Source organism: Pongo abelii, chromosome 14 (genome assembly GCF_028885655.2).
Source record: "Pongo abelii isolate AG06213 chromosome 14, NHGRI_mPonAbe1-v2.0_pri, whole genome shotgun sequence".
In the NCBI taxonomy this organism is placed as follows: Eukaryota; Metazoa; Chordata; class Mammalia; order Primates; family Hominidae; genus Pongo; species Pongo abelii.
Window position 1 is genome coordinate 77496355 of NC_071999.2, and position 12830 is coordinate 77509184.

Consider the following 12830-nt stretch of genomic DNA (forward strand, 5'->3'; position numbering starts at 1 on the left):
AACCTCTACCTCCTGGGTTCAAGCAATTCTCATGCCTTGGCCTCCCAAGTAGCTGGAATTACAGGTGCACACCACCACACCCAGCTAAGTTTTTCTATTTTTAGTAGAGATGCGGTTCACTGTGTTGGCTGGGCTGGTCTCAAACTCCTGGCCTCAAGTGATCTGCCCACCTCAGCCTCCCAAAATGCTGGGGTTACAGGCATGAGCCACCACACTGGGTCTAAAGCCTTAGTTACTTAAAACTGATTATTAAAATCTCTGGTTTAAAACACCTTCAATTTGTGTCATCTATCCAAAACACAAATTCAATTATATCATTCTCCTAATTAAAAATCTTCCAATGGAAAAAAAATTTCCCAGTGATTTATTGTTATCTACAATATAAAGTTCAAATTCCTTAATTATATCACAGAGGGCCCTTCCTGAGCTGGCCGGTTCCTATATTTCAAGAGCAATCTCACAACCCTGATTAATAGATATATCCTAATCTCCAGCCCGGCCAATTTACAATCCATGAAAAATAACATTTTTTTTTCACATTCTCATGGGCCTTTGCATATTTATGTCTGCTTATTTTGCTTTCATTTCAGAAGCTTTAAATTCATTAATGTAGATGTATCCTTTGCCATTGCTACAAAGTTAAGATAAAGAATAATGAAAATTGCAAAATGAATAAGAGAAGTGATAAAATAAAAATAGAGCAAGGCAGTAAAGTATGTAAAAAGAACTTCTAATGACCACATCAATATCTGAGCAGATAAATTTGATTGCAATTTTTTTATATTCATGTCTTTAAGCTTAGATTTCTAAGATGGATGTCATGTATGGGCTTGGATGAAGAGTTTATCACTTTTCTTTCTGTCTTACAAACATTAAAGAACATGTGCAAAGTTGAGATGGGAAACACAAAAACTTCTTAGCCTCTATGTAGATTATGATGATACAGTTGTTTTACCAGCCCAAGGAGGTATTTTACTGTATGTTTTAGAAGAAGCCTAAATAGGTTAACCTTCATGAAGAGGATATTCATTTTCCTGGCAGCTGTATATTTTCTGAAGCCTAAAATATGTGGATGCCATGAAATCACAAGATTTCAACTGTAAAAAGTTTATAAATATTAAACCACTTTATCTGCTATCTTCTAAACCTGCCTTTCATCTCACGCAATATTTTCTTCGCAGGGTTTCTAACAGCATTCATATAAAATTTAATATGTATATGTGCTGTGAGGCAACTCAAAAGAGAACTTTAAAAAATAATTATGTCTTTTCTCTTATTTTTGCTTTTATTGTTATTTTTAATTGACATAATAATTACACACAGGGAAGGGGGAGTGGGAAGGGAGGAGGTGGCAAGAGGTTGATTAATGGATACTACCTATTTTCTAATAAAGAATAAATTCCTTATTTAATTTACCTCTAACAAAATTCCAAAGTTTAAGTTCTTTGTCAGAACCTGGATATGCCCATTTTTCTTGGTTCACTGAAAGGATGCTTGAATAGAAACACTTCTCACCATAAATAAACTGTGAAATGTAGGTGAAAATTAAATTTAGTTACAGCTGCCAGCCTTGAGTCTTTTCTTGATGGTGGTTGTCTCACTCAAACAAGCACAGCTGTTTGTGACACTGGAGATAAACAAATATTACTACCAAGGAGGACCAAACTGCCTCGAAATGGGAAAAAACAATCTGTACTTTCTAAGGTCACTGAAGAGCTGCTGCCAGTAAGTTGGTCATCATGACTTTTCTACTATAAGTCCTAATTCTTGACTCTTATTTCCTAAGTATGACCTGGAAAACTGGAAAAATGAAAATGACAAAAGACATTTATTGAATTCCTACTAACTTCTACATAGTTTACAAATGCCATCTCATAATTCATAATTCATAATTTTCATAGTTCAACCTCCTTTCCCCAAATTTTCATCTTGCTGGTTAGGCATTAGACTCCTTCACTGACAAATGAGAAAACTGAAGCTCAAATGGGTTACACAACTCATTTTAGGTTGCAAGTATACTGTAATAAAGAGTGTAGAATTTGGAATCAGAAAACCTCAGATAACTCATTTAGTACCTGTTTCCTTGGGCAATGTATTTAACTTCTCTGTAATTCAATATCTTCCTCTATAAAATGGAGATAAGACTGCTATGACGATTAAGTGAGATAAGAAATGCACTCCAATTAGTGCTTGGCATAAGGTAAGTGAACAAAAAATAATACTGATAGCAGAATTGGAGAAAACACTTTATAGTGCAAATTTTATGGTGGGGCATGGTGGCTCACACCTGTAATCCCAGCACTGGGAGGCCAAAGTGGGTGGATTGCTTGAGCCCAGAAGTTCAAGACCAGCCTGGGCAAAATGGCAAAAACCCCATTTCTATTAAAAAAAAAAATTAGCAAGGCATGGTGGTGTGCATCTGTAGTCCCGGCTACTCAGGAGGCTGAGGTGGGAGGATCACCTGAGCCCCAGAAGTTGAGACTGCAATGAGCTGTGATCAGACCACTGCACTTCAGTCTGGGTGACAGAGCATGACCCAGTTTGAAAAAAAGGTTAAAAAGATATTCATAAAGGACTCTGATAGCAGACTAATATGACAAGTAGAGGAAAGAATGGCATGAATTCCAAGGAGAGTTGGAAATAAGATAGTAAAGGATTATGGGGAATTGCTAGTGGAGGTTAGAAGAAAAAAAAGAGAAGAAGATATTTAAATACTCACCTATTACTCAAAGTTAAATTTTAAAATACTAAAATATTTCCCCTTACAATTTACTCAATGAGGTTAACAATAGGCTGAAAATGATTTCACAATCAAAGGATATCTATTCTTCTGACTTGTCAACTGGGTGTCTTGTTAGAGCACTAGCTAACAAGGTGAATGCTCAGATGAGGCATGATTTGCTTAAAGAGAATCTTCATTTTCAATAACATTTTATAATTTATGGAAGAGACACACTTCCATCATTTAAATGTTGAAACTACCGCACTATGAAAAATGTGTATGGCTTCTTTTTTGCTGTCCTGCATTATCTGAATGTTATCTTTATTTTTTTTAATTTTTAATTTTTATGGGTATATAGTAGGTGTATACATTAGATGTTTTGATACAAGCATGCAATGTGAAAAAAGCACATCATGGAGAATGGGGTATCCATCCACTCAAGCACTTATCCTTTGAGTCACAAACAATCAAATTACACTTTTTAAGTTATTTTTAAATGTGCTGAATGTTATTTATTTATTTATTCATTTGAGACACGGTCCTACCCTGTCACCCAGGTTGGAGTGCAGTGGCACAATCATGGCTCACCACAACCTCAACCTCTGGGGTCAACCAATCCTCTCCCCTCAGCCTCTCTAGTAGCTGGGACCACAGGTGCGTGCCACCATGCCTGGCTAATTTTTTTGTATTTTATAGAAACAGGGCTTCACCATGTTGCTCAGACTGGCCTTGAACTCCAGTGCTCAAACAATCTGCCCAGCTCAACCTCTCAAAATGCTGGGATTACAGGTGTGAGCCACTGTGCCCAATCATGAGTGTTATTTAAAGCATAGTACTGATGCTTCTAGGATTCTATTGGATTTTGAAAAATGATAGTACTCTGTGTTCCAAATTTTCCATACTAGATTGAAGTTTACAATTCTTCAAGAAGCTTTTCTTGTTTATTAAACACATACAAGGGAGGCTGAAAGTTCCCTTCAAATATATTATATACGAAGCCCCAAGTGCAACACTCTTTGATGTACATTGAACCAAAGGAAAGCACACCAACCATGCATTGTATCAGGGTCATTTAAGAGGATATGTTTATGTTGCAGGTTACAGGCAGCTTTGCCCATTGCTTAAACTAGGAACATTTATTCCTTATCAATATTTAAATGGGCATACTATTTGCAAAGCATTGCAAATTATTGCCCTAGGGAAGTCATAAATGCAAGGAATCAAACTGCATAGGAGAAAAAGGACAAAGCCAGCCCATTAAGACAGAAGTCTCTAGAGGAAATGAAAATGGCACTACTTCCTTCAGCATACCCTTATTTTCCCACAGAAGGGCCCCTCACCTGAACCTTGGCCCTAAAAGTTACAAAAGAAAAAGTAAAGATTTGAGACTTCCAAGAGCATCCTTTAATAGAATTTAGAACTGAGTGATTCTGGTATGCTTAAAATTATGATTTTAAGGCTCAACTACAGAGGTTTCCATGAATTTACTTAGTTTCACAAAATACTGTCAGTTTGAAATGACATAAGGTTGTGCATAAATAGTACAGGTAATCCTGGACAGGCAAGCAAGGCAGGAGTTGGCAATGAATCCATGCATTTAGTCATCCACCAATAGGTTCAATCATGTGTAGAAGCAAAAACATCAGAAACATCAGGATGCAGCCCACTTTTTCAACATACAGTTGATGTAATTCAACAAACCACCATTAAAAAGAGTGGAGGCATTGCTAAATATTTTATAGAAATACTATACCTCGTCTCCTAAATGTGTAAGAAATAATACTTTTTTTTGATTTATGCAATATATCACTTATACAAGATCTTTTGTGATTCAAGATTTTGACATGACATTGATGAGACACTAAACATTAACAGAAAAACTCACAAAATTTAGCTATACCACTCCTTACCTTAATAAGACTTCCATCACTTTCCCCATATAATAACTAACCTGGTGAAAAACTGTTACTACCCACACGTGATTAAAGAAAATGTGGAACAATATTCAGCCATAAAAAAGAATGAAATCCTCTCATTCAAGGCAACATGGATAGAACTGGAGTATATTATGTTAAATGTACTTAAGACAGAAAAAGAAAGTTAAACACTACATGTTCTCATTCATGTGGAAGCTTCAAAAAGTTGATGTCACAGAAGTAAAAAGTAGAACAGTGGATACTAAAGGCTGGGAAGAGCAGGAGAAAGGAGGGAACAGGAAGAGATTTGTTAAAGAACACAAAATTACAGCTAAATAAGAGGAGTCAATTCTAGTGTTCTATAGCACTATAGGGTACCTATAGTTAATATGTGATATAGTTTCAAATAGCTAGAAGGAAGATTATTTAATGTTCCCGACACCAAGAAATGATAAATGTTTGAGATGATGGATATGGTAATTACCCTGATCTGATTGCATGTATCACAACATCATTATGTACCCCATAAATATGGGCAATTGTTATATGTCAATTTTCTAAAAATGTTATTATAAATAAAGTGAATGAACACAGATGGGCAAGGTTAAGAACTACCCCACTAAGGAATTTGCACATCATGAAAGTGTGCCAATATGATAAACAAGTTATTCATATGGAATATGAGGATGCCAAATACCAACTATAATACTTTTTTGCTGTGAAAAATAAATAATAATAATCTAAAGACATCAAAAAATGGCAAACTAACTGGATGGAAGAACTTATACAAGTGGGTCATTGACACGGGATGATGAATCTGATTCTAGATTACAGCATATGAAGGAAAAGTTCCTACTCTCAAACTTGCCATAGTTACATATCAGTTTAAAAACTGGAAAGAAACTTTATCACAAACTGCCTACAGTAGGCTTTATTTACTATAAAATAATGTTTAAACCTCAATTATATGCCTGGTTAAATGGTTTTTAAGCTATTGAAAACAACCTATTTAAATGTATAGGGAATTATAAACAAGCCATAATCAAAATAGCTTACTCTGACAGTCTTATCGATGGAATTGTAAAATAAGTATGGAGGGTGAACTAGAATTTGTCAAGAAAGGACTGGAATTATAATAGACAATAATCCAGTATCCTTATGTATTACTTTCTCCCCACTGAGGACCACTGATCTAAAGATATAAATTAGATTAATAAATTAACACTACAATTTTAAATTTTATCTTATAAGCAAATTATGACCTTATCTGTACCGTTTGTTGTGTGATAAGAGTCCCTATGATGATAACGAACTCGTTAACATTTTTCGGTCTTTTCTCGCCTTCTTGGAGTCTGTGGGGCCTGCTGGGAACAGGACTTCTAAAAGAAAATACGTCTGGAAGGCTGTGGTCGAAGGCCATTTTTTTTTGCTGGTTATAAGCGGAGTGGGTCTCCAGAACAAAAGGGAGCTCATTCTTCTCAAAATTGAAGGTGTTTACGCCCAAGAAGAAACTGAATTGTATTTGGGCAAGAGATGTGCTCATGTACACAGAGCGAGGACAGCACTGTGACTCCTGGCAGCAAACCAAACAAATCCAGAGTTATCTGGGGAAGGTTCACTCAGGCGCATGGAAACAGCGGCATGGTTCATGCCAAATTCCGAAGCAATCTTCCTGCTAAGGCCACTGGACACAGAATTCATGTGATGCTGTACCTCTCAAAGATTTAGACTAACGAAAAGTAAATAAATAAAAGTTGATTTGTCAAATCGGCCGGGCGTGGTGGCTCACGCCTGTAATGCCAGCACTTTGGGAAGCTGAGGCGGGTGGATCACTTGACGTCGGGAGTTCGGAGAGCAGCCTGGCCAACATGGTGAAACCCCGTCTCTACTAAAAATACAAAAATAAGCCCGTCGTGGTGACGCACACCTGTAATCCCAGCTACTCAGGAGGCTGAGGCCCGAGAATCACTTGAACCTGGGAGGCGGATCTTGCAGTGAGCCGAGATTGCGCCACTACACAGCCTGAGTGACAAGGCCAGACTCTTCCATGGGTAGGTAGGTAGATAGATAGATAGATAGATAGATAGTCTTTGGTTAAGTACTATTTGAGTAGGACAACATAATAGGAAATAAAATTTTCAGAGTGAGATTCCTTGGGTTCTGTTACCTCTACTTGTCAGGTACTAGGTGTCAAACCTTAAGCAAGTAAACTAACTGCTCTGATCTTTAGTGCCCTCATCTTTGAAAGTAATAGTTAGAACCTATTTCTGATAGCTGTTACTGGGAGTGAAGGTGACCATGTACTTAAAACATTTAATATAATCCCTATCAAATACTAAACACTAAAAATAGTAGCATGTAATTATCAAACTGCTAATACATACGCTCTTATTTTTGGTCTGAACACTCAATTTAAATGTTTAGATACTTCAAAAATTATGCATTTGGTGACCTTTCATAACTAATCTGATAGATAAACCTTAATTAATAATAATAAAGGTAAAGATAAAACCTCAGCCCTATAAAATCATATGAGTATATACATATATAAAGTCTATATGTTTATGCTTAAACTACCATTAGCATATGGGAAGCATCCAGGAATTAGACATCTTGTAATATACCTAAGAACTAGTGTTACACATATTTTCATTTGTTTTTTATTTCTATATAAAAATCTATGTATTTGCAATCCTATTTTAATTTATTGGTCATAATCAAAATGCCCCATAATTATGAATTTCATAAGAACATTTGCAAGTAATTCAATAATAGGCAAACAAAATTCTTATAAGTCTATTGCATTTGTAATGGGTGCCTACTACGTGCTAGAAAGTATCTGAGGGTTTTAGCACAAATAGATACAAAACTATACACCACAATAATCCCAGGGAAGTAAATGTTACTTACCAGAAACTGAATTCATTCAAGTTATAAAGTCTATTTATGACTTTGAAAAATTGCCCTTCAAGGAGAACTATAAACCACTGCTCAATAAAATAAAAGAGGACACAAACAAATGGAAGAACATTCCATGCTCATGGGTAGGAAGAATCAATATCGTGAAAATCGCCATACTGCCCAAGGTAATTTATAGATTCAATGCCATCCCCATCAAGCTACCAATGACTTTCTTCACAGAATTGGAAAAAACTACTTTAAAGTTCATATGGAACCAAAAAAGAGCCCACATCGCCAAGTCAATCCTAAGCCAAAAGAACAAAGCTGGAGGCATCACGCTACCTAACTTCAAACTATACTACAAGGCTACAGTAACCAAAACAGCATGGTACTGGTACCAAAACAGAGATATAGATCAATGGAACAGAACAGAGCCCTCAGAAATAACACCGCATATCTACAACTATCTGATCTTTGACAAACCTGAGAAAAACAAGCAATGAGGAAAGGATTCCCTATTTAATAAATGGTGCTGGGAAAACTGGCTAGCCATATGTAGAAAGCTGAAACTGGATCCCTTCCTTACACCTTATACAAAAATTAATACAAGATGGATAAAAGACTTAAACGTTAGACCTAAAACCATAAAAACCCTAGAAGAAAACCTAGGCATTACCATTCAGGACACAGGCATGGGCAAGGACTTCATGTCTAAAACACCAAAAGTAATAGCAACAAAAGCCAAAATTGACAAATGGGATCTCATTAAACTAAAGAGCTTCTGCACAGCAAAAGAAACTACCATCAGAGTGAACAGGGAGAAATTTTCACAACCTACTCATCTGACAAAGGGCTAATATCCAGAATCTACAATGAACTCCAGCAAATGTACAAGAAAAAAACAAACAGCCCCATCAAAAAGTGGGCAAAGGATATGAACAGACACTTCTCAAAAGAAGACATTTATTCAGCCAAAAGACACATGAAAAAATGCTCATCATCACTGGCCATCAGAGAAATGCAAATCAAAAGCACAGTGAGATACCATCTCACACCAGTTAGAATGGCAATCATTAAAAAGTCAGGAAACAACAGGTGCTGGAGAGGATGTGGAGAAATCGGAACATTTTTACACTGTTGGTGGGACTGTAAACTAGTTCAACCATTGTGGAAGTCAGTGTGGCGATTCCTCAGGGATCCAGAACTAGAAATACCATTTGACCCAGCCATCCCATTACTGGGTATATACCCAAAGGACTATAAATCATGCTGCTATAAAGACACATGCACACATATGTTTATTGAGGCACTATTCGCAATAGCAAAGACTTGGAACCAACCCAAATGTCCAACAATGATAGACTGGATTAAGAAAATGTGGCACATATACACCATGGAATACTATGCAGCCATAAAAAATGATGAGTTCATGTCCTTTGTAGGGACATGGATGAAATTGGAAATCATCATTCTCAGTAAACTATCGCAAGGACAAAAAACCAACACCGCATGTTCTCACTCATAGATGGGAATTGAACAATGAGAACACACGGACACAGGAAGGGGAACATCACACTCTGGGAACTGTTGTGGCGTGGGGGGAGGGGGGAGGGATAGCATTAGGAGACATACCTAATGCTAAATGGCGAGTTAATGGGTGCAGCACACCAGCATGGCACGTGTATACATATGTAACTAACCTGTACATTGTGCATATGTACCCTAAAACTTAAAGTATAACAATAATAAAATTAAAAAATAAATAAATCCAAAAAAAAAGAAAAGAAAAATTGCCATATCATCTTCTATCAGCAAGTAGCTATATAGCTACATTTTAAAATGTTAACAGTGATCAAAAATATTTCACAATTTTTAATACACAAGTGAAAATGCAACAAAAGAATCCACCTGGATTTCTTCTCCTGTGGTGAATTTTGGATATGAGATGCTTTTGTAGCCAAATGCCATGGAGAAAATCAATTAGATCTGATTTTAACAACTTACTAAATTTCACAATATAATAAGGGAGAAACAAGGTGTATTAACATAAGACACTGCAATCAATCTACTAACAAAGGAATAACAATAGTATTTGGATATAGATAATATTATATTGATGAGTTCACAAAATATTGGACAGGCACCAAGTTTTTGCTAAATGGTTGAATGCCTAGCTCAAATTTATTTTCAAAACGGGAGACTACAGAAAATAATCATTTAGGGGATCTTGAGATGCTTGGTCACATCTCTCAAAATCACCATGCTGGGAGACGCTTGGTACAGAATAATTAGAAATTTTGTATCTAGTATAAGAAAATTCTGGAGACTTAGTCATCATAGAATGCTCTAGCCTACTTAAAAAGAAATCAAAGATTCAATAATACCCGCTTTAATTTTCTATAGAATCTCCCATTTTCATAGAGAATTGCATAACAGTTACCATAGATACTGAAGCCATTATACCCCCCCAAAAAAATGGTATTTTTTTCACATATGCTATGACTATGCTTGTCTTATCTTGCTTCTCAAAAATTTAACCATGTTGATCTATCATTCAAATTTTCTTTGAAAGTTAATGTTAATACAATTTCAATAAATGTTATATGTATATAAGGACTTTGTAATTTTTCAGAATTCACAACTTCCTTTAAATTGTTATAGTTTAATTGGTATTTCCTTAGAAAGAAGAGCGAATTGTGACAGCAAGAACAAAAATAGATTTTTCTTCATGCTTTGTAAGCTCTTCTGGCAAGAGAGTTTTAAAAATTCAGTTGGGAATTCTAAACAGATAACAACTTTTTTTTTTTTTTTGGAAACACAGTCTCACTCTGTCACCCAGACTGTAGTGCAGTGGCATTATCACAGCTCACTGCAGAGCCTCAACCTCCGAGGCTCAAGTAATCCTCCCGTCTCAGCCTCCCAAGTAGCCTGGCTAATTAAAAAACAATTTTTTTGTACAGATAGAAGGGTTCTCACTATGTTGCCCAGGATGGTCTGGAACTCCCGTGCTCAAGTGATCCTCCCGCCTTGGCCTCCCAAAATGCTGGGATTACAGGTGTGAGCTACCTCACCTGGCCCAGATGACAATTCTTGAAACACACCTTCTAATTTCTGCAGTAGTTTCAAATAACTAATCGCATTCCTATCTTCACAACCTTCTGAAATAAGGAGAAAAGTTATCTCCATTATTCCCACTACCCAACATCTCTCACCCAGGCAATTCACATACTTGGAACCTAAAATCAAATTTCCTGACTCTTCTTATGACTCTATGGTGTCTATACATTAGTTAATCTAAAATCTAGAGATATTGTGATAATAAAATACTTCCCTTGGATATTAATGACAATTTCTTTTGAAATAACATAATGATAGTTTTGTGGGAAACATTTCCTAAAAATTATACTTGTTGCTAATGCTTTAAAAAACTGAGTTTTGTATATGTATTCAGAATTAAATTTTCTTGCTACCTTAAGTAACAAGTGTGAACTGGAGGAGATGAAAATATTTCCACTGACAGTCACAACTATTCTACACACCAGAGCCATGCCTCTGAGATCCGAAACATTCATTTCAACATTTGACAACATGTAACTGTCTCAATACTGTGAACTCCTGTATAGTTTGCTATGGGCAAGAGACCTGCCGTTACACGAGCCTGTGGATCGATTGGTCTTGGTAGAATCTTATTTTAAGACTCTTTAAAGCACTGATTTATGCACAATTGATCTGATCAGCCAGGCAGTCAATGTGATTTATTAACTAAGGTGGCCGCCAAAACCCTTTTTTCTCCTTTTTCATGCAGTAGTAATTCACCTCATTAGAGGTGGAATCATTATAGGAAGCTACTGAGAAATAAGAAGTTGAACCTGCTGGCCTGACTCCTTATTTCCCCCGCATCTATGGATCTACCAAATAGTAATAGCTAGACACTGAGACCAGAGCTGCTGTGCACACATGTGGAAGCCACTGTACTAGAGATGGATGGAGCAGATCAGAGAAGATTCCAATATTCTTCCACCCTGAAACATTTCCAAATATCAAACTCATTCATTTAGCTTCATGAGAAACTCATTCAGTTTCTAGCAGGTATTTTTTGTTTATTTAACTACAGTAAGACAAACGACTTGTATTACTTTGTAATTATGGTGCCGAACTAAACATAAGACTAACAGTGTGTATAACAAGAGTTGGCAACCTACAGTGTACATCCAGACGTGTGTACACACAAATGTATACATACGCTGACACTCCTAATGTTGCACAAGATCCAGTTGAATGGCCCAAACAGGTCCATCTATGGACAAAATATACATTTGAATTTGCCAAGCACTTATATTTCCTATAATATGTTGGGGAAGGATGTACAGCGCTCATAGGTATACATCAGTACGTTTGGTACAAATCTTCCTTCCTCTTGTTAAAGTCTATCTCCCAGCCAGGATACCCTAAGTCCCTACTGATTACTAGCTACCTCCTTAAAATTTATTAACAAATAGTTAGAGAAGGAATGTAACAGAGTAATTTATGTTCACTTCATGAGATAGCTCTACTTTAAAACAGAGTATTACTCAACACCTTCGGGCCCTTCCATGCAATCTTCCACTAGGAGTGCAAGGCCAGGAACTTTAACTCTAGTAGTCCAAACTACGCATTTCCCTTTGACTTGATAGAAGATTCTTCCCTCCCAACACAGTGATTTTGAGATATGTGACCTGCTAATAGCTTCCTACTATACCTTATCCCTCTCTAAAAGAATGAACACTTTGCCACTTCCCTGCACACTTCCGACGTGCAACTATAAAGTCAATAAGAGACTACTTAAGATTCCACTATTAAAAGTTTAAAAACCACACATGATTCAGTACAAAAATGTTGAGGAGTAATACATTAATTCACTATATATGTGCTATATAAATTGTGAAAAGTTTGGATTTAAAAATTCAGATTTACTTAAGCCCAGTTATATAATTTCCATACAGAAGTGCATATGGCCACTGTCTTTGAGTCACTCTGACAAATGACTCCTTTAGAATATGCTGAATGAATGCACAGCTTTTAAGCTGAGCACTATTTCAATAACTTTAAAATGCGACAATGAACAAGACAATTTGTAAAATACGTGAATATTTTTATAACTCTTTCAGGAGGTACAGTACAACCTATCCTTATTACCAAAGAAGCAATGTCAAATGACAAAATCTTTAGCTATCGTACTAGTTCAAAAGAAATGCAATGTGTGTATGAGCGCATTTGTGCTGTGATATGTACGTCCATGAGTATGCTTACGA

General features: G+C 36.3%; 1 protein-coding gene and 1 pseudogene across 4 annotated transcripts in view; one reads left to right on the plus strand and one right to left on the minus strand.

Annotated features, from left to right (window-relative positions):
- Window positions 1-12830, minus strand: part of DACH1 (dachshund family transcription factor 1) — a 424843-nt gene that overhangs the window by 395879 nt on the left and 16134 nt on the right. The window lies entirely within an intron of this gene.
- On the plus strand, window positions 5940-6506 carry LOC134759919 (large ribosomal subunit protein eL33-like; annotated as a pseudogene).